The following is a 26,148-nucleotide window of genomic DNA, read 5'->3' on the forward strand; positions in this document are numbered from 1 at the left end:
GAAATTTTATCCAGAAGCTCACAAAACCTTCAAGGCATTTGAATAACATTTTTTAAATAATAAAATGTTTAGATAAAAACCTTCTGTCACCAATCCCTACCATTGTGTAGACCGGTTTTTATATCTCCTCACCTCACTGTTTTGATTTTTCTCATTGGCTAGATAAATGTTTTCCACTCAACTTCTATTTTTTAGCCAAAAGCCCATAACAACATAATTTACAGTCAAATAAGAGGCAAAAGATCTCTGGTTATTTCAAAATATTAAAGACAAAGTCAGTCAGGATTACAAGGTAACTAGAATTCTTACTTGACAGAAAAATGTACTTCTCTTCATAAAGGATTTCACTCTCAATCTTTAGGTTTCTATTGGCACCCTCCGATTGTAATTGGAATGTTCCTGCCATCAAAAATACTTTGAAGATAGTGACTCAGTCTCTCAGTTTTTAAAATAATGGTATGAATATTGACTGCTTACACAATTAGGAATTAGTGTACACAAAATAAGAGATGACGGGGCTTCCCTGGTGGCGCAGTGGTTGAGAGTCCGCCTGCTGATGCAGGGGACACGGATTCGTGCCCCGGTCCAGGAAGATCCCACATGCCGTGGAGCGGCTGGGCCCGTGAGCCATGGCCACTGAGCCTGCTCGTCTGGAGCCTGTGCTCCGCAACGGGAGAGGCCACAACAGTGAGAGGCCCGCGTACCGCAAAAAAAAAAAAAAAAAAAGAGAGATGACGATTTAAAAAAGCAAACTATAGGGACTTCCCTAGTGGTCCAGTGGTGAAGAGTCCGCCTTCCAATGCAGAGGAAACGGGTTCAATCCCTGGTCGGGGAACTAGGATCCCACACGCTGCAGGGCAGCTGAGCCCACATGACACAACTATTGAGCTCACGCACCTCAACGAGAGAGCCCACATGCTGCAAACTACAGCGACCACGCACCCTGGAGCCCACATGTCACAACTAGAGAGAAGCCCAAGCACCACAACTAGAGAGAAGCCCGAGTGCTGCAATGAGGAGACTATGTGCTGTAACGAAAGATCCCACATGCCTCAACAAAGATCCCGTGTGCCACAGCTAAGATCCGAGGCAGTCAGAAAAATAAGGAAAATAAATAGATAAATATATTTTAAAAAATAAATAAAGAGCAAAATATAAATCTGCATCTGTTCTCTATGATACAAAAAAGATTATTTTTAAATCATTGACATTTTATTTTTCATAGCTTCTTCTGTGTGTGTGTGTGTGTGTGTGTATCTTTTTAAATTGCCCCTCCCCATTCAGGCATCATTTTAAGCTGAGATTTATCAAATATGTTATTTTAACTGCTGCTATTTTGTTTTATGTATTTTAATTGAAGTTTTAAATTTTGTGCTTGCACTCCATGGAGTAATAATAACCACAAAGGGTATGATTTTATTAATTAAAAAAATAAATTTGAAAACAATGCCCTAAATATGTTAGACAACGAGGTTATAGATGCACTTCCAAGAGATATATGGCTCTAAATGTGTGCCTGTGTATCCTTAAATACATGTGAATTTTTTTATATAACATCAACAGATAGAATGGTAAAATAAAAGTCTAAATTGCTTTCCTAAAAAGCATTACATTTTTGAACTAGTTGGGTTACAAGGTGTTTCTAAAGGGAGAATTTCACCAAGATTATATTGTTATTGTTTGTTCACAATTATTGGATAGCCACTGTATCTAATACTATGCTATACACTAGAGAAAAAAGGAATGACCCACCCAAAAAATAATTTGCCATCAAGAAGGTTGCAATCAAAAAAACAGACACACAGTTGCAAAACCATGTAAAAACTGCTAGGGCACAGCTAGATATGGAGTTCTACAGGCAGAGAAAAGGAGAGACCCTTGAGTTGAGACTTGCAAAATAGTTAGGCATTATCCAAGAAGGTAAAAGCTGTAGTGGGCATTCCAGAGGAAGGGTGCAAGTGTGAGAGCACAGAGCAAAGAACCATTCAGTGCAGCTGGGGAGCTGTGAGAGATGGAGAAGGAAGAAGGAACTCGGCAAGAGGCAGGGGCTAGACTATGAGAGACCATACGGGCCATGCTAAGGAGCTTGGACAGTAAGCAATGGGAAATACTCAGAGAATTTTATGTAATGAAGTAACAAAATCAAATCCATAACTGAGAAAAGTCATAGTGATATGAAGGATGACCTGCAAGGGGACAAGTACAGAGGTAGAGAAGTCATTGCACTACCCAAGAGACAATGATAAGGGCCTGAATGAAGGCACTGTCAGAGAGGCTGGAAGGCAAATTTAGACTACATCTCAGAGATGGGGTTGATAGGAATTGGTGAATGATTAGATGAAAGGCATGAAGGAAAAGGAGGAGTTGAGGATGACCATGACAGTTCTGGCTTGGGTGCCCATATAGATGGTAGTTCCAGTTTGCTGAGACAGGAAATAAAGAGAGCAAGATGTTGGTGAGTAGGAGGAAATGTAAGGAGCTCAGTTTTAGACATGTTCTGTTTAATGTGGTCATGTCACACCCCAGTAGAGATTCCAGTAGATGGTTGGCTCAGTGTGTTCTGGCCATGGCTGCCTTTCTGATCTGTCTCATTTCCTCCAACTTTACCTGCACTCCAGTCACTAACCTTCCACTTTCATCATTGGGACACTCCATGTTTGGCTCTGCTTTAGGGACATTGGGCTTCTTGTTCCTACTAGGGACCTTGCATGGCTGATTCCCTCATTTCATCCAAGTATCTATCAAAGGGCTCTCAAAAACACTTTTCTTTCCATTGTATATGAAGTTACCTCCAACACCTATGTCACTCTCTACCCCTATATCTGTATTTTTCTTTGTTTATGATATTTATCACTGCCTGAAATTACATCGTTCATTTATTTGCCTTCTTGCTTTTTGACTGTTTGCCTTAGCAGAATGTTTCATATGGCAGCAGTCTTACCTGACATTCTTTTCTATATCCTCAAGTGCCTAGAAAAGCTCATGGCATGTAGTCAGGAATCAACAGGCAGCATTGAGGGCCCACCTGAGGATGGAGGTCACCAGGTTGTAGTTGTACCAACTTTGGTAGTTTCCTGGTACTCTTTATCAGCACTCAGAAATTTAGACACGAAGAAGGTGGGTTGGACTAGTCCACAGCATACAAGAGAGCAAAATATCTGTGTCAGAGAAATGAGAGAAACGGCAAAAGAAAAAAAAAAAAAAAAAGAAATGACCAAAATTGTATTCAATGGCCTCAAGACTAAAGAAGAAAGGAAGTGTATGAGGTCCCTGACTCAATTTGGCTTAAGAAGAAAAACAGGAATTTGCTGCCTCATGAAACTGAAAATTGAAAAAATAAATGTCCCTTTAGGTTTATCTAATTTTATTTGCTTGAAAATTATCTCTAAGCTCTGATTTTCTCTGTTTGTGTGGGCTTTATTCTTTAACATGTTCTCCCTAAGTGGTAGCCAACATTTTCAACGGCAGGAACAGACTTATGTTTCACCAACATAGCACCCCAAGAGAAAGTGGATCTCTCTTCCCTAATAATGCTGACAAAATATGGCTTGACATGTGCACCCCTGAATTAATCACTATGACTAAAGAAATGGAGTGCTATGACTGGCCACGCCTGGGTCACATGCCCATCCCTGGATCAGAGGATGATATCATCACTATCCAATCCATAAACTGAAGTTAGGGTAGGAGTGTTCCCCTCACGGAATACTGAGTAGACAAAGAACACATGTGCACTACAGAACAGAAAACACTGAGGAACCAGTGGGGTGAAAGGAATCAGAAGGAAAGTTCAAGTGCTTGAGGACCTCAACAAGATCAAAGCACATTGTTGGAGGAGGAAATGAGGGAATGAAAGAACTGTCAGGATGGAAGAACTGTAGACAGGCAGGAGCAAAGTCTCAGCAAATATGGGGGAGCAATCTGTGATGCAATATCTAAAAGCATAAAAGAAGGAAAGAGGATGGTAAAACCAGGTGCTGTAAACCAAAAAGTAACGTGATTAATTAAACAAGCATTAAGAGTAAAGCCTAGGCAACAGTAAATTTGAGAAACAACTTACCCATTAACTGAGCCATCAAACCAATTCTTTCCCTCAATCTATTGGTTGTTTAATTGGGTTGATCAGTTAATGGGGCCAATACAAATAATAAATATAGTAAATAAGAAGAAAGATACAGTAAAATATAGTAAATATAGCAAATAAGAAGGGATTTTGTCAAGAGTAAACATGATACATATGTACCCTTAAAAGTTTTAGGGAGGGACTTAACTACGGGCCAAAAAATGCCTGGATGTGTTTTGTCCTGGCTAATTCCTTCTATTTGTATTAATCTCATATCAATAAAGTATTCAGTTGTGTGGTGACATTGCAGCCGCCACATAATTGTTCATCTAGCTATTTAGATTAGGGACTGTTATTCCCATGCGTTATGTGGTTGAGCCTGGCAAAGTAATAATGTACATCAGTTGGGTTTTTTTCTAAGAAGCTACTTATTTTTCACCTAATTTTAATGTCTTAAGAGTATCTAATAAAAGTGGCAAAATAATTATACTATCTGGTTACTATTAGAAGTACCACCCAGAATGTAAATTGGTGCATCCACTACAGAAAACAGTGTGGAGGTTCCTCAAAAAACTAAAAAGAGAGTTGCCATATGATCCAGCAATCCCACTCTTGGGCATTTACCCAGACAAAACTATAATTCGAAAAGATACATTCATCCCTATGCTCATAGCAGCACTATTTACTATAGCCAAGACATGGAAGCAACTTAAGTGTCCATCAACAGATGAATGGATAAAGATGTGGGGTGTGTGTGCGTGTGTGTGTGTGTGTGTATCATAGAATATTATTCAGCCATTTAAAAAGAATGAAATAATTCCATTTGCAGCAACATGAATGGATCTATAGATTATCGTACTAAGCGAAGTTAAGTCAGACAGAGAAAGGCAAATACTGTATGATATCACTTATACGTGGAATCTAAAATACGACACAAATGAACATATCTATGAAACAAAAACAGACTTACAGACATAGAGAACAGTCTTGTGGTTGCCAAGGGGGGAGAGGAGGGGAAGGATGGACTGGGAGTTTGGGATTAGCAGATGCAAACTACAGTATTATATACAGAATGGATAAACAACAAGGTCCTACTGTATGGCACAGGGAACTATACTCAATATCCTGTGATAAACCATAATGGAAAAGAATATGAAAAAGAAGATAGGGGCTTCCCTGGTGGCACAGTGGTTGAGAGTCTGCCTGTCGATGCAGGGGACGCGGGTTCGTGCCCCGGTCCGGGAAGATCCCACATGCCGCAGAGCGGCTGGGCCTGTGAGCCATGGCCGCTGAGCCTGCGTGTCCGGAGCCTGTGCTCCGCAACGGAAGAGGCCACAGCAGTGAGAGGCCGGCGTACCGCCAAAAAAAAAAAAAAAAAAAAAAGAATATAGATGTGCAAAACTGAATCACTTTGCTGTATAGCAGAAATTAAACACAACATTGTAAGTCAACTATACTTCAAAAAAATTTTTTAAAAAAAGAAGAACCACCCAAGACAGGGACAGAAATGACTCAAGTGCTCATCATTGATGACCATAAGTTATCTCATAGGTGCAAACAGCATATCATCATGTTCAGGAGTATTACATAGGAATGCTCTTACCCCATTCTTGTTTCCATGAGGAAGTGTTTTTCCCCAAGCACTTACATCTTTTTGCTCCACCTTGCTTTCTCATTCAGTAGGAAACCTACCTGTTTGCAGGTATAGGGAGAGATAGAGACATGTGTAGCTCTTCTCTAACACTGGAAGGTGGCGTTCTGCTCTGCTCCTCCATTCTGGAAGTGGTACGGGGCAGCCCCCATGTGGGGAGGCCTTCTCGGACCTGGCACCGCCCGTGGCTGGCTGAGAGGTCTGATTCTGCAGTATGATAACAGGAATCCCACTGTTGTTCATATTCTCCAAACATCAGCTTCATTGGTAATAAAGGGGACACCTGGGCACTCCATCTGACTATCTTTTGTCTTCTTTCTCAAATAATTCCATACTCAGGCTGTGTTAGGGTGCAAATCCCAGAAAGGTAGTATCTGCAAATCCCAGAAAGGTAGTATATACTTTTAAACCAAATGTATTTCAGGAGACCAGAACTTAAAGCCGCTTGCTGTAAGACAAAATTCTATGCATAAGCTATTGTTTTTATTGACTCAGATATTAAATAAATAAATAAAAAGAAAAAGAAATGAAATATAGATCTTACTTAACCAGCATAGAAGAAAACTACAGAATTCAAGCACATAACATGAACTAGAACTCTTTCACATAACTCTCACTGTTCTCCAAATATGTTCAGTCTATGGGCACCAGCATCCAAAACTGCAACAGTTACATTAAAATTTAAACAGTAAAAATAGATGAAAAAATTTACCTTTAATATTATGTTTACTTCTTTTGGAGAAGAAAAGGAAAAAACCTATTTTCCAGCCACCTGACTAACATTCGTTTCTCCAATACATTCACCAAACATCAACTGATCGTCTATCTACAAAGGGCAACATATTATCTATAAACACTATGTATACAAACCACCATGGTTTCTACTCTCAAGGAACATACAATAAAACTGGAGAGATGGTATAAATGTACAAGTACCTAGTATAAGGCAATATTTGCTAAGTCCCGTAAGAGGTAATAAAAATCCCATTGCTGTTCATAACAAATCGAGACCTCTCTCAGAGGAGAAAAGCCTGTGGAAATTAGGTGGCATTTTTGCTGGAGATAACAGGGGACAGTATAAAAGGAGGAGCAAACGTGTAGAGTTTAGAAAGCACAAGGCAAGAGCTTTTGGGGAAAAGTGAGAGATGAAACTGGAAAGGTATTTTGGGGCCATATCTGGAGCGGGGCTTGAATCTTAAAGAGAGTTAAAAATGTTTGGAAAAACTGCTGTGTGGGATGAGCAGTGAGTCAGCAAGAGATGAATAAAAGAAGTGCTGAGCAGAAATGACAGCTCGGTTAAAGTAAAGGAGCATGAATTTGTGGCAGGCTCAATCAGTACAGCTTTCTCTAGCAGCACTGCAGCCCATGGAGGAAGCATTTGCAAGTTCAAGGTCAGTGGGGAATTTTAGGGGATAAGCAAAGGCACTGCTGAGTTGGCTGCCCAAGGAAAGCAGGATATCAGGAAAGAAATGAAGTCAGAAAGACTCTAACAGAGAAGAGGAAAAAAGAGCAGAGGCAGGGTTGTGATGAAAGTGAAGATCAGGGTCAGTATGAATAACAAATTTAGATTAACTGATGTATGATGGTAAGAGGTAGGATACTCAGAATTGGACATCGTGGAGATAGATGATGAGATCCAAGGATGGAGTGGAGGTGGGGATTGTTGGCGTGAAGGAGGTAAGAGGCTGTGGAGTCACTGACATGATGATAGTGATGGACAAGGTTAAATTGGGTGCCTAAGGAAAAAAAGGACCTCAGGGCTTAGTGTACCATAGCAGTCAGGATAGAGGAAGGGAGGTATCAGACCCTCAGAAAGAGGAGAGATTGCTGAATTTCAACAGCCAGAACAATAACCTAGAATTGGCAACGGAGAACAAAGAGCCTTGACTCTTTTCTTTGTCCCCTGTATTAGTGCTAAAGGAAAGGAAAAGGAGAAGGCTGTACTGGGAGGAATTTCATGGACAGCAATATCATTAATGAGAAAGCAGGGTGCTTTAAAGAAAAGAAGCAGAAAGGCAGTTGTGAGAAAGAAATAGAGGATATAGGCAAGTTTCATAAAAATAGGGGGGAAATCACAGAGTATAACCCATAGGACCTGGTAACACAAAAAGGCAAAGTCTAACTCTAGGACTCATTAGGGTTAGTCACAAACATTCTGATTCACAAAGCAGACATAACCTGAACTTGCTTTGGCCAGTTGAATGTGATCAACTAACGTGTGTCACTTCCGGTGGAAGCTTTGCAAGCTGGTACACAATTCACCAAACTCTCTTGACCTAAGGCAAGCTAGAAGCTCATGTCATAATGGAGCTCCAGTCATCTGGCTCCCTTCATGACTCTGAAAAGCAGAGCCCCTTGCCAACCTATGATACACATGTTGCGTGAGTGAAAAATAAACCTTTGTTGATTCGAGCCACTGAGATTTGGTGGATGTTTGTTACTACAGCCCAACCTGTCCTGACGGATATACAACCCAAGCAACTGGAACCAAGAAGCCATTTTACAAAGTACTTGAGATGTATCCTACTCATGATTCTCATAAAATAAAACAGTATTTAAGAGTCACAAAATTTTCATCTAGAGAAATAACTCTGAGAGTTTAGGCAAGAATACTCCCAAGATTAGGATTCCCTAGAGCTCTTTGATAGTTTAGAACCAGCAAGAGCCTCTGGGACCTACTCCCTCCTTCAAACTCACTGCCACCCCAATCTTTTAGCATCATTAAGCCTATGCCACAGACTCCAGGGAAAAGTTCAGCCTAAAGGGATCACTCTTGGGGAAAGATTTGCCTAAAGATAGAGGAAATAGCCGAGAGGAAGAGTTCATGCCTGGATAATGTGCAGAGAATAGATAAGAAGCTATCAAGAAATTACTACAGAGGCTCACTAGACATACAATCTGAATTCTGAGTGAGAAAGGTAACTAGGGCTCACTTAACAAATATTTGGCAATTTGGCAATGATCAGAAGACAGAATTTACTGACTGGAAGATTTCAGGAGCTGATAGGATCAACCAACTTCAATATTAGATGGGTAACCTGCTGTTTACTTTTTTTTGCTTTTCTTTCCATCTTTATTTACTTTTCACAGACTGGGAGATATGGTGAGCAGGATTTGGTATGCCTGTGATGTTTCCAGTTATATCGGCCAACACCTATAGAAAATTTCATCAGTTCACAACATTTTAACTTTTTAATAGAGCCTAGTAGTAATGGTACTATGTGAAGGATCTTATCTCCTGAATCAAAGAAGCACTATATATATATGTCTTCCTCTTCCCATTTTTAATCAACTCTCTTATACTTGCTCCAATTTCTAGTCCCATGGGTGCTGGCTTTTCTACCCGACAACATAGATGTTTGGTGAGATGCCGGTTCCCGCCTTCTTTGGGATGATTCCAGCACCAAGTGACAGACTCCCAAGCAGGAGAGTCTCACTCAGAGCTGTCATTTATGGCTTATAATATATGGTACACTAATGACTTTGTGACACTGTTATTCCTTTTCTTAGCTTCTCAAAGGACACCTGGCTCAACTGAACAACTAGCTTATTTTGTCACACTGTAGGTCATGCCGACCCTTAGAAAGAGAATTGAAGAGAGGAGGGAGCAATATGCAATTGTCACACCATTACTCCTAGCCCTAGAAATGCAGTGATACAGAAGTTCAGAGATACAAAAGAGACTGCTGGGAAAGTTGGTTGCTTTCTTAGATCTGACAAGGATAATTCCAGAGCCTATGGCTTCCAGTAATAAGGTTTCAGACTGGCACTATTTAGATGTATGTATGTTATTGACAGTTTTCTTTAGGTTACACTAAAAGTTCCCAGGAGTTAGCACCATAGGCCATAGTCTAGAAGAGAAAATGAGACTCATTTACGCATTTTAGTGAGATGTGCATTGATAAGAAAAAAGGAGGTAGATAGAGAAAATTTTGCATTTGAAGATTCTGAACAAATATCGGATATCTATTATTGTTACCATTAGATTATTTTTCCATTTATTTAGCATTTTCAAAGCCAAACACTATACCACAGGGTTTCTTTTGTTGACTTTACATCTTCTCTTTTCATAAATGAGTAGGGTCTGCCATCTTAATTATATTGAATAGTATGTCTTCTCCCTTTTCATTTAAATTCTGTTTAAGCCAGACATAAGGTACTACTTCCATTTAAACAAATTAGATTAATGGAGTTTTAATAACTCAGCCACTATTATTCAAAATAGGCCTAAGTCTGACATATGTGCTGGCAACTCAGAAATGAGTTTTATTTGGAAATTATGGCTTTGGATGGATAAGATGTTTTCCAACTCTTATATAATACTTGATTTTGACATGAAATCACTTTTTATACATATTTTTCTAATATAAAACCTGGACAATGGTTAACTTTTGCCCAGACAAGAAATTACAGTGGACAATAATTTGTCAGAACTCTGCCCACAGTATGGAATATTTTCTCTTTCATTGTCAGTTCACAGTACATACCAGGAGGGGTTTGGGCATACAACCTTAGTAGTAATTCCAATTCTGCCATAAAACAAGGAAGAAAGGATACCAAGAAATTCTGGGACATAACTGTGTAGCAGAACATGAGTGTTCTTGTTTTCATGTTTATCTTCCTTTTGCTGCATAAGAAGGATGAAATAGAAACATTTCCATTCTTCTCCAAAGGACATTTGAAAATTAAACCCTACCTGAATTTGAGGAAGGGGGACAACTCCTGCCATTGATGCTGGTTCTAGGTTTTACAAGCCATCAAGATCTATTGAGAAAGAAAATGAATGAAACAATTTATTTGAAGAGTAAAGAGATAGGGATTTCCCTGGCGGTCCAGTGGCTAAGACTCCACGCTCCCAATGCAGGGGGCCAGGTTCGATCCCTGGTAGGGGAACTAGATCCCACATGCCACAAGTAAGAGTTCCCATGCAGCAGCTAAAGATCCCACATGCCACAACTAAAAGATCCCGCATGTGGCAACAAAGATACCGCACGCTGCAACTAAGACCTGGCTCAGCCAAATAAATAAATATATTTTTTAAATACCTAAAAAAGAAAAAGAGTAAAGAGATAGACTGGAAGGAAGAATGAAGGACAGGTTTCACCAGATGGGCTCCAGACACCTGGGAGCTGAAGCCAGTGAGGGGAATTAAAGAGCTGCTTCCAGGCTGGCTGGAATGCCCTGGATTGTGGAGGGAGAATGCTTTCACCACCAACCACCCAGGCTCAAGCCACTCAAGCCAGATGCCTGTATTAGTTTCCTATTGCTGCTGTAGCAAATCACCACAAACACAGTGGCTTAAAACAACACAAATTGATTCTCTTACAGTTCTGAAATTCAGAAGTCCCAGGTAAGTCTTACGGGGCTAAAATCAAGGTGTCAGCAGGGCTAGTTTCTTCTGGAGGCTCTAAGAGGGAATCTGTTCCTTGCGTTTTCCAGCTCCAAGAGGCTGTCATTCTTTGCCTCATGGCCCTCCCTGCCTCATGGCCTTTTCTCTCCCTGCTTCTGCTGTCACATTGCCTTCCACCTTTGACCTTCTACCCTCCTTGTAATAAGGACTCTTGTGATTATATTTAGGGCCCATTTAGATAATCCAGGATAACTTCCCCATCACAAGGTCTTTAACTCAATCACATCTACAAAGCATCTTTTGGAATTTAAGACAACATTCACAGGGGCCTGCAAATTATTTTACCAGAATAATGCATATTCTTCACAGAGAGGAAAATAATTCTCTTGTTATAGTTGGTCACAGAAAAACTAAACCATTTAATGCCCACCAGACGAGCTCATGGCATTGCTGCACATCAGGTCTGGGTGGCCCAGCGGCAGTGTAAAGTTAGTTATAGATTCCCATGCTCTCTAACGCCCTTCCAGCCAGGATGGCAGCACCTCGCTCCTTACCTTGCAGAGGTATAAATCTGAAGCACAAGTGAGCTACCATTCCAATAATCACAGATCCTTTAAAAATCTCAACACTCAAGAAAGATGTGGAAAAGGTTATGTTTGAAGTCAATACACAGCACAGGCTTCTTACAGTCAATTTTATTAGGTTTTTAAAGAGAATTATAGATGATAATGGATCCGTGGAATAATGGATAGCCCCAGAGGAACTACAAAGCTGTGGTGCATGTGAAGGGCTCCAGTAATGCCGTAGGAAGTGTAGGCCCAGCAATTTATGAATAGCCAATGTATTCATAGAAGAAATTTAGCTTCATATTAAAGTTGATATAATATACTGGTATTTAATTCTCAGTAATGATTTTTATTGATTTCCACATTCTGGTAATGCAAGCAAATAAAATGCCTTAGAACCTCACAGACACTATTATGGAAAGAAAAATATTTTCATTCTTATAGTTAGGTCATTGTGATAGCTTTTCATTCACTCATTCATTCATTAAACGAATCTTTTCTGAGTGCCTACTCTCACGATAGATATTATGGGAATATAAATACTGGTAATTATTTAATCATGTTTTACAGTTTACATGGCACTTTTTCAGATATTATTTCATTTAATAGTTCTAGGTGCCCTGTGAGGTAATATTTTTACCATCACCTTACAGATGGGGAAACAAAAGACTCACACAGTCAAGTGTCTTCCCAAAGGTCACATGGTCTTGGGGAGCTGATAGACCTATAACTTAATCTTAATTCTTCTGCCTCCAGAGCCACTATGCCACATCATATCATTTGCTCCCTGTCTTCTGAAATCTAACAGCCTTTGAGGGGTATTGTACATAAATATTTGTAATACCAGGTAAGAAGTCGTCTATAGCACAATCTCAAGACAGTGCAAGTATTTTCCCAGGCTCCTGGCTATCTCATCAGTCACATTTTTCTGGAGAATTACTCCTTTCCCATTCCTCTACTCAAACCAAAAGTTAACTACCTTTTCAGCTTTCATCTAAAGTTTTATCTCTCGATTAACAGCCATTTTCCACAATGGAGCACAGCTTTCAATGAGTTCACCAAACTTACTGCCTATATTACAACAAAGAAAGAACAGTGAAGCCTTGCTGGGGTCTGGATACTAGGTAGCCCATGACTCACTTCCCGGTGAGAAAATTCACTACTGCACATCCAGCTTTGCAAGAGATAAGATTTGGATTGTACCTCAGCAATGTTGAAAATACCTTTGAATTGGACATTTTGGGGTCTTGTGAGTAGTCAAAATTCGAAATGTTAAATCCATGAGTGGGCAGGTTCTATAGTGCGCAGAAAGTGCTGCTGAGGAAGTTGAGAGAAAAGAGTAATCACAGTTGATGGAGGGAAGCTGAGAAGGCTTCACGGAGAAGGCAGCTTTGGAGTTGAGCATTCATGTCTAAGTCAGCAATCAACTGGAGATTGTGGAGAAGAGATTCCAAGAGGAAGAAATGTCATGAGAAAAGGTGTGAACATAGGGATGAGCTGGGTCTGTTCCAGATTCACTAAATAGCCACAGGAGAGTAAAGTAGGAGGGGGAAGAAAAGGAGCTGGATTTTATTGTATTTGCTAGCAATAAAAGCTACTGAATGATAAGCAACAAAAATGTACTGTATAGCACAAGGAATTATATTCAGCATCCTATAATAACCTATAATGTAAAAGAATCTGAAAAATAATATATATAATACATATATGTATATATATGAATCACTTTGCTGTACACCTGAAAATAACACAATATTGTAAATCAACTATACTCCAATTTTTTAAAAAGTGCAGGGAAATGACATTTTCTTTAGAAATGTACTCAAGGAAACACATTTGGCAGAAATGCAGGATGGATTTAAATAGTACCTACCTGAGATCTTTCCCAATCTTCTTCTTTTTGACTAACAAATACAGAGACTAAAAATAGCAGATACTCACCGTCCTGGCTACACTTGCACTAGAACAGAGGAAACTGACCCAGTGCTGGCTAATAAAATGTCAAGGGAAGTCTTCCAAGAGTTATCTGAGAAAGCTTTTCTCTGTTGATAAGAAAGACACAGGAGGAGAAATTCTCACCCTCCCTTCCTGCTGTTAAATGCTCTTGTGTGAGGACCTGGTGCCTGGAGCTGCTGCAGCCATATTGTGACCATAGGGGAAGTCAAGGGAGTCACAGAATGCCAACTCAGAACCCTGACATAGCTGAACTATTAAAGCTACCTTGGATCCTCCTACTTAGGATCTTGAAATGGGAGAAAAATTAAGTCCTACCATTTAAGCTGTGTTTAGGTGTTTTATTTGTTTTTTGTGGGGCTTTTTTTTCTGTTAGTTTTTCTCTCAGTTTTAGCCAAAGCAGCCTGATACCAGTGGTCACCACAATGATGCTGGTGAAAGGTAATGATTGCCAAGATGGTGTCAATGGTTCTGGAAGTAATAGGATGTATGCAAGAAAAATATATGAGGTAAAATTAAAATCTCATAGACTGATTGGCAACATTGTATAATGTAGTAAAAGTAGGAGTGGTCAATGTTTACCCAGTACAGACTGAGGAGAGAGTCCTGGACCCGGAGGCTGTGGACAGATCCAGGACAAGACTTGGAAGCTGCTGACCTCACCAAGCAATTGATCTCACCTTTAGGCACTGTTTGGGGGCAGGGGAGACAATTGGCTTTCTACTCTGATATACTAAATCAGTTCTCCCAAACTTCACAAACTAAATGTAGATAACAAGAAAAAGAAAGTGAGTAAATCTTAGCCCATAGTCTTTGGACTCATTACTACTGAATGGTGATTTTAGTAATAAATAAGGAATTCTGGAAGGGGGGAAAAATGGGCTGAAAAGTTAACTTTGGTTTTGGTCAAGTCAAGTTTTAGGTGAAAGTAAGGATACACAGGTATAGATCTCTGGGAGGTGACTGGAAATTTATAAGGTCTGAAGCTTATGCAGAAATGCTGACTGAAGGCAGACCCATTTTATTGAGGCTATGAAATCAGTCAGATTGCCAAGAGAACAAGACAGAAAGCCAGGGTAGAGGAAAATGCTCATTTTTGTAGGTGAATATCCTCCACGTCCTGAGCACACCATTAAAAGTTACATGTGTTATCAAATTTAACCAACAACAAAATAAGGAAAAAACTACAAATTCCATTTATAGGAGAGCAAACAGGAGTCCAGAGAACTTACGCATTATTCCCAAGGTCCAAGGGGTAGCACAACCAGGATTCCAATGCCAGTCAAAAAACAAAAGCCACTGGGCATATATCTGGAGAAAACATAATTTGAAAAGATACATGCACCTCAATGTTCATAGCAGCACTATTTACAATAGCCAAGACATGGAAGCAACCTAACTGTCCATCAACAGATGAATGGATAAAGAAGATGTGGTATAAGTATACAATGGAATATTACTCAGACATAAAAAAGAATGAAATAATGCCATCTGCAGCAACATGGATGGATCTAGAGATTACCAAACTAAGTGAAGGAAGCCAGACAGAGAAAGACAAATATCATATGATATCGCTTATATGTGGAATCTAAAAAAAAAAAAAAAGATACAAAAGAACTTATTTATAAAACAGAAATAGACTCACAGACATAGAAAACAAACTTATGGTTACCAAAGGGGAGGATGGGGAAGGATAAATTAGGAGTTTGAGATTAAAATATACACACTACTATATATAAATATATATATATAATATATATAAATATATATATAATATATATGTATGTATTACTGAATCACTTTGTTGTACACCTGAAACTAACATTGTAAATTAACTATATTTCAATTTAAAAAAAAATTTTAAAGCCTCTGTACCTTATTCTTTTCAAATGCACATGTTAAAAATTTAGTTGTAAGATTGCTAAAATGCCTATTCTTATTTTAATTTTTATTATTAAAAAATCATTCTCAAAAATCATTCTCAAATCATAAATATAAACTTTGTATGAATAGTGTAGAAAAGGTATTATTCTCCCAATATTATATTTGGGGAAACATGCTAAAGGTCATATACAAAACCACTCAGTGAATCACGAACCTAATACTAACATTTAATAAATGTTATTGACTCCTTACCGTATGTGGGGAATGAAAGCTACTAAGAGCCCAGGCACTCTCAACAAATTTACAGTCTAGTTGGAGAGATGATACATATATACATATAAAAACTAACAGTACAATACCAGATAGTATAGGATAAGCTATGAGAGTCAGATATTCACATTTTTTAAAATAACTATCTTCCCAACAAATCACTCTTGTTCTGCATAAAAAAAGTCAAGAAAGACTAAGACATTTTATAATAAATTGTATTTAATCAATTGTATTATGCCTGTTTGAACTTAAAAATTATTCCTAAATTGGAATGAAAATATATTCAGATATACTTGCAAGTATCTAAGCAAGTTTATTCAAACCTACATTATATTTTTATGTAGTATTTTCACATTAATAGTCTAATGTATGGATAAAAAATCACAAAGTTTTCATGGAGTATTTTCTTCTACCCATGTCATATTTACTGACCTAATCGTACTTATTTACTCTTGTTACATCACCACTAAGTCATTGTTTCAACATGTCAGGGAATATGAACCTTAAGTACATTAGACATTATGCTAGGCTCTGGAGCCAGGAAGATGAGTAGAGCATGTTCTTACCTCGAAGGAGCTCATAATCTCATAGGGAGAAAACAATTTAGATGGTTGCTCACTTGGAAACATATTTCACAGCTTACAGTAAGAGGTACGTTTCCACTAAACACACATTTCAACATGCTAAAAAAAAAAAAAGGAATGTATTTGATCTAAGGAAATTGCAGACTTCTGACTGGAACCAGTATTAATGAGATGCTAAACTAAATTCTTCTCATTGCAGAAAACTAAAAATTTTTGGTATATTTTCCACCAGACTAAAAAAAAATTTATACAAGTAAAAAAGAAAACTTGCCATCTTTACACAGCATTTTATATTAATACTTAATGAACGTGGTGGTGTATTTTCTGATTTAAATACAGCCACTTAACAGAAACAAGCATTTGAGTGTGTACTAATGTGAGACCAGGAAATCTGAAAGAGAGAAATTAGAAAATAGCTGAACATATTATTCAGCTGTGAGAAAGAAGGAAATCCTGCTGTATGTGACAACATGGATGGACCTTGAGGGCATTATGCTAAATAAAATAAGTCAGGCAGAGAAAGACAAATATTGTATGATCTCTCTTGTATGTGAAATCTAAAAAAAAAAAAAAAACACACAAAACTGAACCCACAGAAACAGAACAGAATGGTGGTTACCTGGTGCTGAGGGATGGAGGAGATGTTGGTCAAAAGGTACAAACTCCCAGTTGAAAGATAAATAAGTTCTGGGAATCCAAAGTATAGCATGGTGACTATAGTTAACCATACTGTATAATATGCTCGAAAGCTAAGAAAGTAGATCTTAAATATTCTCATCACAAAAAAGAAATGGTAATTATGTGATGTGATGGAGGTATTTGCTAACACAATGTTGATAATCATTTTGTAAAATATAAGTGTATCAAATCAACAGGTTGTACACCTTAAACTTTCACAATGTTATATGTCAATTACATCTCACTAAAGCTGGAGGGAAAAAAGAAAATTGTTGGACAAACAACAACAAAAAATTTTAGGAGTCAAGAATGTCAAAGATCATCTAAGAGCAGAATTCTGTGAATATATTCATCATGCAAATATTGGAAGATGTAACTAAGCACCTTTAAGTTATTGATAAATACTCTAGAGATATTTCATACCAAATGTGGTTCCCCATCTTTACAATCAAAGAAAAACTCTCTTTAAACTCCAATAAAAGAGTTCATATAGTAACAGGAAAACAATATCCCACCATTACCTCATGCCATACTTGAAAATTGGTTTTAGCATGATTTTTAAGTTTCTTTTGAAGACAGAAAACCCACGAGGTCTCTAATATATGTGTCTGAAACATTTACACAGTAAAGTAACATGATAAATAGCTCTCCTTCTCCTTTCTATGTCTTCTTTCCTCTTTCCTTAGGCTGACTGCCTTGACCATTTTTTATATTGATTGAATCTATTCAATTAATAGGAATAAGGCATAAGGAATTCTGATAAAAATTATTCTCTCTGTTGTTAAGAGAGAACAACAGCAGCAAAAAAAAAAAAAAGACAAAGAAAAATAAAAAAATATGTTCAACACATGGAAATGAATCACTTAATGTGGAGTTCAAGGAAAGAGTGGGAGACATCTCTTTGCCCAGACTCCTTCAGGATGTCCCCCTAAGTCATATCCACGTATGGAACCACCTTTTATTACAATAAACAAGGTCTGCCATCGTCCAAAAATATAAAAGTTTGAAAAATGAATAGGGGTAACAATAAACTGTGTCTGTACCACCACGTTCAGAGAGAACCAGATGGAGAAATTGAGTCAACATGATTGCTATATTTCTTGGATGTCCTAAAACATTAGAACAATAATAAATATTCTGCCTATTGTTGTAAAAACAAAAAAGTAAAAATGTCCAGGAAATGTCAGTATGTTGGCCAATTTCCCAGACTACTTCTCCTATATGGAAGGAACAAAAAAATTCTCTGCCAGTTGGGGCTTAAGAAAATGTTTCACCATACGTGAGCCACATAGTAGAATAAAAACTATGATTAAGAAAAATCAGTGAAAAATTCAGCCAAACACATTATGGTCCTGCATTTTATTCATGGTGTTCATACAACCTGATCATGAACCACTAGTCTCAGAAGGCTACTTATAGAACCCCATACCTGCTACAGTCAAGGGAAAATTCAAACTAAATCTTATGTATCTGTGGTATAGTGGTGACCATAGCTGCCTTGCAAACTAAATCTTTTTAGTTTTAGGAGTCCTTCCTAGGGTCATATAAGAGTATAGCCTGGAAAATTTGAGGAAAGACCTCCAGTCTTGAGTGCATTCTGTTCAACAGGCCCATACCATTCATTCAAAAGCAGTTTCCAAAGCCTGGGCATGGAGACCTCTCTCCACGGTTCCCTAAGACTCCAGAACCTAAGCATCCTCTCACCACTGCATGAGAGGTCCTGTCCCTTCATAGGGCCGTGTGTGGCAGGGTGGCCCAGGTCCTTTCTCTCACATATCATGCCTCCATGACCCTTCTCTTTATTCTGGGACAGCCTCCTCTAGGACCAGGAAAATCTGCTCTTCCCCTCTTAAACTCAACTCAAAACATCAGCTTCTGTCTCTACCTGCTCTAGGGCATTAGTGGATCTAAAAAACAAAGAAGAAGACATTAAGAGAAAGCAAGTAAGGACATCTAAGATATTTAGAAATACCATGCTGCATTCTTCTTCCAGGAATGGATAAAGAAACACCATTTTTCTCTTGGGAAAACTTCAATAGAATACATTAAAAGAAAAAAACAGGAAGTTCAAGAGACCATCCATATATGAGCTTGAAACATACAAAACTGCCATTTTCTTATTTCAAGATGTCTAAATATCAACAAATTCATGTGGTTCAGCCTAATACTTTCTTAATAACTTATCTTATTATATTTGTTTGACTAATTTCCATTAAATCAATTTTTTAATTGATCAGTTAATTGAGTGTCAACTTCTACCTAAACATAAAAACATGTCAGTGACTTATCAACCTTTCCCCAGAAGCCATTATTATCTGGGATAATTCTCATAGATGTTTCAATATAATGTTGCCTAGTGTGTAGATCCTACCAGTGTGTAGTGTGTGCCTACATTTAGGTTGTCACCTTAGTTACATTGGCCCAGCCGGTAGGGAGAGGTCCAAAAGAAAAATGGAATCCAGGTACCTGAATAAACTGCAGTTTTTACCTCTCCCCTAAATCATCTGAACCTCAGAAAGTAATTTTTTTAAAATTTTATTTATTTATTTATTTTTGGCTATGTTGGGTCTTCATTGCTGCATGTGAGCTTCCTCTAGTTGCAGTGAGCAGGGGCTACTCTTCGTTGTGGTGCATGGGCTTCTCATTGCAGTGGCTGCTCTTGTTGCAGAGCACGGGCTCTAGGTGCAGGCTTCAGTAGTTGTGGCATGTGGGCTCAGTAGTTGTGGCTCACGGGCTCTAGAGCACAGGCTCAATAGTTGTGGCACACGGGCTTAGTTGCTCTGTGGCATGTGGGATCTTCCCGGACCAAGGCTAGAGCCCATGTCTGTTGCATTGGCAGGCGGATTCTTAACCACTGTGCCACCAGGGAAATCCCAAAAAGTAATTTTAAAATATTTTCTAGCTGAAAAGCATTTGGTACATTTCTCTTCTCCTTTATAGTATCAGAGTAATTAATGCCATGATGACCAGAAAAAGGCTAAAGGAATAAATAAAAAGAAAAGTTAATTTTTTCTATTTGTTGCTGCTACAAGATGCTTTGATTTGTCTTTTTTTAATTTTTAAAAAAATTTAAAAATTTTTTTAATTTTTAAAATTTATTTATTTTTTTGGTCACACCTCACAACATGTGAGATCTTAGTTCCCCAGCCAGGGATCGAAACTGCACCCCCTGCATTGGAAGTGTGGAGTCTTAACCACTGGACTGCCAGGGAAGTCCCAAGATGCTTTCATTTCTCTTGAAAATTATTTTCAATAATTTAAAAAATATTTTGTTTACTTCAAAAAGGAAACCTCAGTCGAGTTCCAATCATCTCAAATGCTAATCATTTCCCATCAAGTTAACAGTTTTAAGGTTCTCCAGAGCAGAAAGCAGGAGTCTCCTTTCTGTCCAGTAGAGGATGAGTCTAACATCCACCCAGGGGAAAAATCAGAGGAAGGGGGCCACAGGATTGCTCAGGCTGGGTAGCCCTTGCTGGTGGTCTAGAAATGGGCAGACTGGTACTCACTCAGATTCAGACTGATATTCATTCCAGAACCCTTTCACCAGAATGACACAAACTAGACTGTGATGGACATTTCAGCATTCTTTTACCAAAGGCTTAAGGGGTGTCCCAGAGCAGCGCAGGATCCCAAACTTCAAGGTCATTAAAGTCTACACTTATCTAGACCTTTTGTAGCACCTGAGTAGAGCAACATCTCCTGTTTAGGCCTTTGGAGGGTGTTCCTGTGGACACTCTCCCTCCCATTCTCTCACCTTTCTCCCAAGCATCTTTGGGTTTCCTTCAGCCACCTTCTTTTTAGGCCCTCTCCACACAGGACACGTAGCTCTTCTTCTCAGGAGACCTAAATCCTCAGCCTGGTCTCATCTTCTGTTTTGCAGACTCTGCCATCTCAGATTTTTTGGAGAAATCAGAGATGTCTGTCTCTGCTTAAGCTTCCTCTGAGTCAGTGGTCTATGGAAAGGGTGGGTATTTCAAGGTCAGTTAGGACATTCTTCAACCATAATGTCATAACTCACTTCCTTCCTAAATACTTGAAGGTTTACACCCCTTCTCACAGAGAGGGTTCATTTTCTTCCAAAGACTCCATGGTGTGGTCTCCTTGAGCAAGGCCCTCTCTATTCTTCATAAGGAATGTGCATATTAACTATTGCCTTGCCTTTGACCCTTATTCCTTGTGAAATAACACCTTTAACCTTATGATGGTAAAAGCTCATGGCTTTTCTGGCCTGGTTTTTACTGGAAGGTCTCCACATTAATTGAAAATGCTCCTACCTGGGGACTTTCCTGGTGGTCCAGTGGTAAGGAATTTTCCTTCCAAAAATTCCTTGGAGACGTGCAGGAGACATGGGTTCAATCCCTGGTCAGGGAACTAAGATCCCACATGCCGCAGGGCAACTAAGCCCACACCACAACTACTGAGCCCGTGTGCCTCAGCTAGAGAGCCTGCATGCAGCAAATTACAGAGCCCATGCGCTCTGGAACCCACATGCCACAACTAGAGCCCACGCGCCCTGGAGCCTGTGCACCACAACTAGAGAGAGAAAACCTGCACACCACAACTAGAAAGAAGCCTGCATGCCACAATGTAGAGCCCGCATACAGCAACTAAGACCCGACACAGCCAAAAATAAATAAATAAGTAAATAATAAATAAGTGTTTAAAAAAAGAAAAGAAAATGCTCCTACCTGAGTCATGCAAGATGAATCTTTCCAGGCTCAAAGAGTGTCACACTGACAACCTAGTTTCTCTCATGACAGCAGATGTGACATTTACCTGATGCAGATCTAGCTAACCTCTGGAAATCAAGCCCAAGTAAATTCTATTTAGGTATAATCCTGAAAAAAAAAAAGAAGCTGGTTTATGTGACTCAGGCTAGCTTCCATATCCCTACCTCCCATTATCAAAACTATGATATACTTATTCATACTCACTCGAAGTACCTGAAGAAAAGCATGATTATTGATTCAAAACATTATTAACCTAGATCAGGGGTCAACAAACCTTTCCTTTGACAGTTTAGCTATTAAATGCTATCTAAACTATCTCTGTCACAATTACTCAACTCTATTACTGATGCTTGAAAGCAGCTATAGACAATACATAAATTAATAGATGTGACTGTGTTCTAATAAAACTTTATTTACAAAAATAGGCAGTGGGCCACATTTAGCCTGCAGGCAGTCATTTACCAAGCTCTGTTATAGATTCTCATTCTAAACTGTAGATTTTCAATAAGACTTTAGGTTTATATTGATTCAAAGATTATTATCAAAGGTATATAAAGGTATTTATCAGGATAGATCTATTTACGTGCAAGATATTAATAAAGAAAACAGCAACAAAATTTCAAAACTCAAGAATTCAAGAAAATTGAGAATACTTAGTTCACGTACCTTATTTTACAGATGATAAAAATGTGCAACAGGTTTTAGCAAGAAACACTTACTCTAATCCAAAATTATCATAATCCAAAAAATTTATTACAAAATTGAGAAAGCAAAACACAATGTGCACGTGAGTAACTCTGGGGATATAAGTGCTATCAGTTATATCATAAAGGTTCTTTGGCCTACAAATACCTACAGAGTTAGATGGAATTCCAGCTATTTCTCCTTACTCCAGTCTAAAGGGCCCTTCAAATATTAAGAGCTGATCCCAGAGAAAACCCCCAATCCCCACAATACACACACAAACATACACACACAAACATATACACATCATGTATACAGTTATGGGTTTCCAAAATTCAGCTCAGGCCAACACAGGTATAAAAATTCAACTGAAATTTACCTTGACACTGGCCAATAAGAGTTACTTCCACAGTTAAAAAATAATAACAGGGCTTCCCTGGTGGTGCAGTGGTTGGGAATCCACCTGCCAATGCAGGGGACGCGGGTTCGTGCCCTGGTCCAGGAGGATCCCGCGTGCCGCAGAGCGGCTGGGCCTGTGAGCCATGGCCGCTGAGCCTGCGCGTCCGGAGCCTGTGCTCCGCAACGGGAGAGGCCACAACAGTGAGAGGCCCGCATACAGCAAAAAAATAAATAAATAAATAAATAAAATAATAATAGTGATAAAGTACATCAAGATGTGAGAAATAATAATACTTGGAATTAAGTCAATGGAAATTTAAAATACAAGATAAAAATATTAACAGTGGTTGGATCTTTAATAACATATTTTACTTTTGTAATTTTTTTCTGTATTTTCTAATATTTTTCCAATCTGCATTTATAATCTGAAAAACATTAACCAAAAAAATTACTTGACACAGGATATATTATGTAATAAAAAATAACCCCTTGAAGAATGACTTAATGTCACATTCATCTCTGTTATCACTAGTTCCTAGCGAAATACACATAGCAGGCATTCAATAGGTGTGTATATGGTAGGTAACTTGAGAACATTCTCAGTTAAACAGGTAACATTAGTGAAAGTATCTAAACACTGAAATAGCCTAACAAAGTCATTCTCATCTTTATTTGTAATATCCATTATTAGCATGCAAAGCTATTTGGCTTTATTAAACTCCAAAGTTATGTTTCACAGCTGTGTTTTTGTAGCTGGGAAATTTAGTCCCCCAATTACGTCTTAGCTGTTTACATTTTAGCTGTGAAATAGGATTTTGTTTTTAGCTAGCTAGCAAGAGAACTTTTGTAGCATCAATTTCAAAAATTGTCAAATCAGAAATAACAGCTTTAAATATATCAAAATGGACCTTCCTTTTTCTCATGTGATAATATCTGCCATGTAATAATTAGTGAGGTTAAACATTTAAATTACTTTTTTCCATAAAAACTTCTATTACGTTTTGGTAAAGAAAACATCCAATCTAAGAAAATGGCACAGGGTCATTGCTGCTTCTTCACTGAAAAAGTACACAGAAAATGCTCTGTTCTGAGGCAAAGTGCACAAGTACATGAACACAAACAAATATTTTGCTAAGGAACAAACCAACACATTGTAGCTTAATGTGAGTAGCAATATCCATGAAAACCAAGATTTAACTGGCTTACGAGGGATGTTTAGAGAGTCTAGGGCAGTGATACTCAGAGAAAGGTCCCTGGATCACCACGTGGGAACTGCTTAGAAATGCTTAGTCCCAGGCCCCAGCCAGAGCTCTTGAATCTGCATTTTAACCTTAGAGAATTCATGTCCACATTGAATTTGAGAAGCACCAGTCTACTGAGAGATGTTTTCAGCAAGAATTTTGGACATAATGTGCAAGCTGTACCTTCAGAGACAGTAATGAGAATAGTTAATCACAAATATACCAGAATATTTGTATTTGTATTCAGATTTGTGTCATTCTTACCATAGTTACATTTGAAAACCACATACTTTTTTCCCCTGATATTCCATTCTTCACACTGTATTTGGAAATTCCTTTTGGAATTTGGTAAGACTCACAAAATCAGTGTCATTACTTTATAGTTTCACCTTCTTTGGGACCAAAGGCAACTTTTCACACTGATTTTATTCATAAAACCAAGCCAAATAACTTTGGGCTCTTTGCAAAATCAAAACCATTTTCAAATATAAATATTTGCTCTCTTTGGGAGTAAAAAGATTGGGCTGCAGGCTCTGAAAACCAGAAGAATTATTTTTTTAATATTTGAATGATGGCAGCATAATTGTAAAAACGTACAGCAAGTGACTCCTTTAAAAAGGGCAACTCTCACTTATGCGTAAGTTCTGGCTTTTTTGTGTTTTAAACTGGGCGCCCCACTGAAAACTAACTGATTAACAGGATGAACTGATGAAAATCTTAAGTGGTGCTTTGCTGTTGCCTCTTTAGCAAGAACATACCATGAGATTTCCCAAATCTAAACAGACATTTGCATTTTTATGGTCTGGACTGTTCTATTAACAAATTAGCTCTATTGTCAGAGAAAGGAGGGGAATAGATCCTTTGTTTGGGGCCAGGGAAAGGGAAGACTGCTGGTACCTGGGGGTGAATCCTCAGAGGTTGAATGTGGGACAGTGGATTCTGAGATGGAGAATACAGTGGGGGAGGGGGGAGAATGGGGAGCACATCTACAGGGGGTCCTTGGATGGTGCATGAACTCAAAGGATAGGCACCAAGATCAGAATCCTGGGGAAAATCCCCTTATTCAAAGGATGGTCCTAGCTCAGAGCTTTGTGGAGCACCGTGTGGTGACAGGAAGCAATGCTGCCTTGGTCCCAGAGGTTCTGGGCCCAGAGTGGCCAGGTATCTTCTTTGGAGACTCTGTAAACCCAAAGAACTCTTGGATAAACCAGAAGAGGGGAAGAGGTGCTCCAAGGGTACAATATTGATGTTTATGCCTATCAAAAAGATCAGATGCAAGCCAATTCCAACTCAACTCAGAAATATATAACAGAACAACAGTTCCTGCAACCCAAGTGTTAGAGAGCAAATCCTACCTATACCATTATTTTCTGGCCATACCTACCAAGGATGTTAAATAAAGATTCTCACAGGCAACAGCTGTCAAGATGGTCTATTCTGTGAAGAGCCACTTTAGAAGTAACATGGGAGCACAGTGACGTAGCATGATCCAGATCTGTGGAGTGGGATATGATGGGCCAGGTGAGGGAAATGTAGCCCAAGGCCTAGGAAACGTGCAATATCCATTCAGTCTTTAACTGTGTGCACAGAGCTCTTTCTCTATTACAGACACTGTGCTAGGCAGAAAGGATACAAAGCAAACAACCACTTTTCTGGGGTTCATGTTAATGAAAAGAAAGAGATACATAAACATGCAACTGATATGTGCTATCAATGGAGCAAAGCAAAGTGGTTAAGTTCATGGGTTTGGGGCTCAGACACATCTGTCTGAAAACTTACTACACAAGTGATCTTAGGCAAGTTATACAGAGCCTCTGATTCTTGTTTTTCTTCATCAATAATAAAATTGTAGCACTTGAGAATTCAGTAGATGTTAGCTATTATTATTTTTTATTAAATTAAAGTATATCTTAATGGAGTGATATATTAATTCTACCTGTAGGATTAAAAGGCTTCATCAGAAAATACATTTGAATTTTACCCTATAGGATGAGTGTAATTCTACAGGTAAAAAGTAAGGGAATAGTATTCCAGGTAGAGAGGACAACGTGGGTAAAGTCACAAGAACATTCAATCAAGTGAATGTCCCCATCCA

General features: G+C 38.6%; 1 long non-coding RNA gene across 1 annotated transcript in view; it reads right to left on the reverse strand.

Moving 5' to 3' along the window:
- Window positions 1–16,408, reverse strand: part of LOC132597079 (uncharacterized) — a 22,958-nt gene extending 6,550 nt beyond the window's left edge. Inside the window, exons 1-3 of the long non-coding RNA XR_009563408.1 lie at window positions 16,304–16,408; window positions 14,816–14,894; window positions 5,756–6,088 (exon numbers count right to left, since the gene is read on the reverse strand). This is a non-coding gene — a long non-coding RNA (uncharacterized lncRNA). The remainder of the gene's footprint in view (window positions 1–5,755; window positions 6,089–14,815; window positions 14,895–16,303) is intronic.
- Window positions 16,409–26,148: the final 9,740 nt, after the last annotated feature.

This window comes from Globicephala melas, chromosome 3 (assembly GCF_963455315.2).
Source record: "Globicephala melas chromosome 3, mGloMel1.2, whole genome shotgun sequence".
NCBI lineage: Eukaryota > Metazoa > Chordata > Mammalia > Artiodactyla > Delphinidae > Globicephala > Globicephala melas.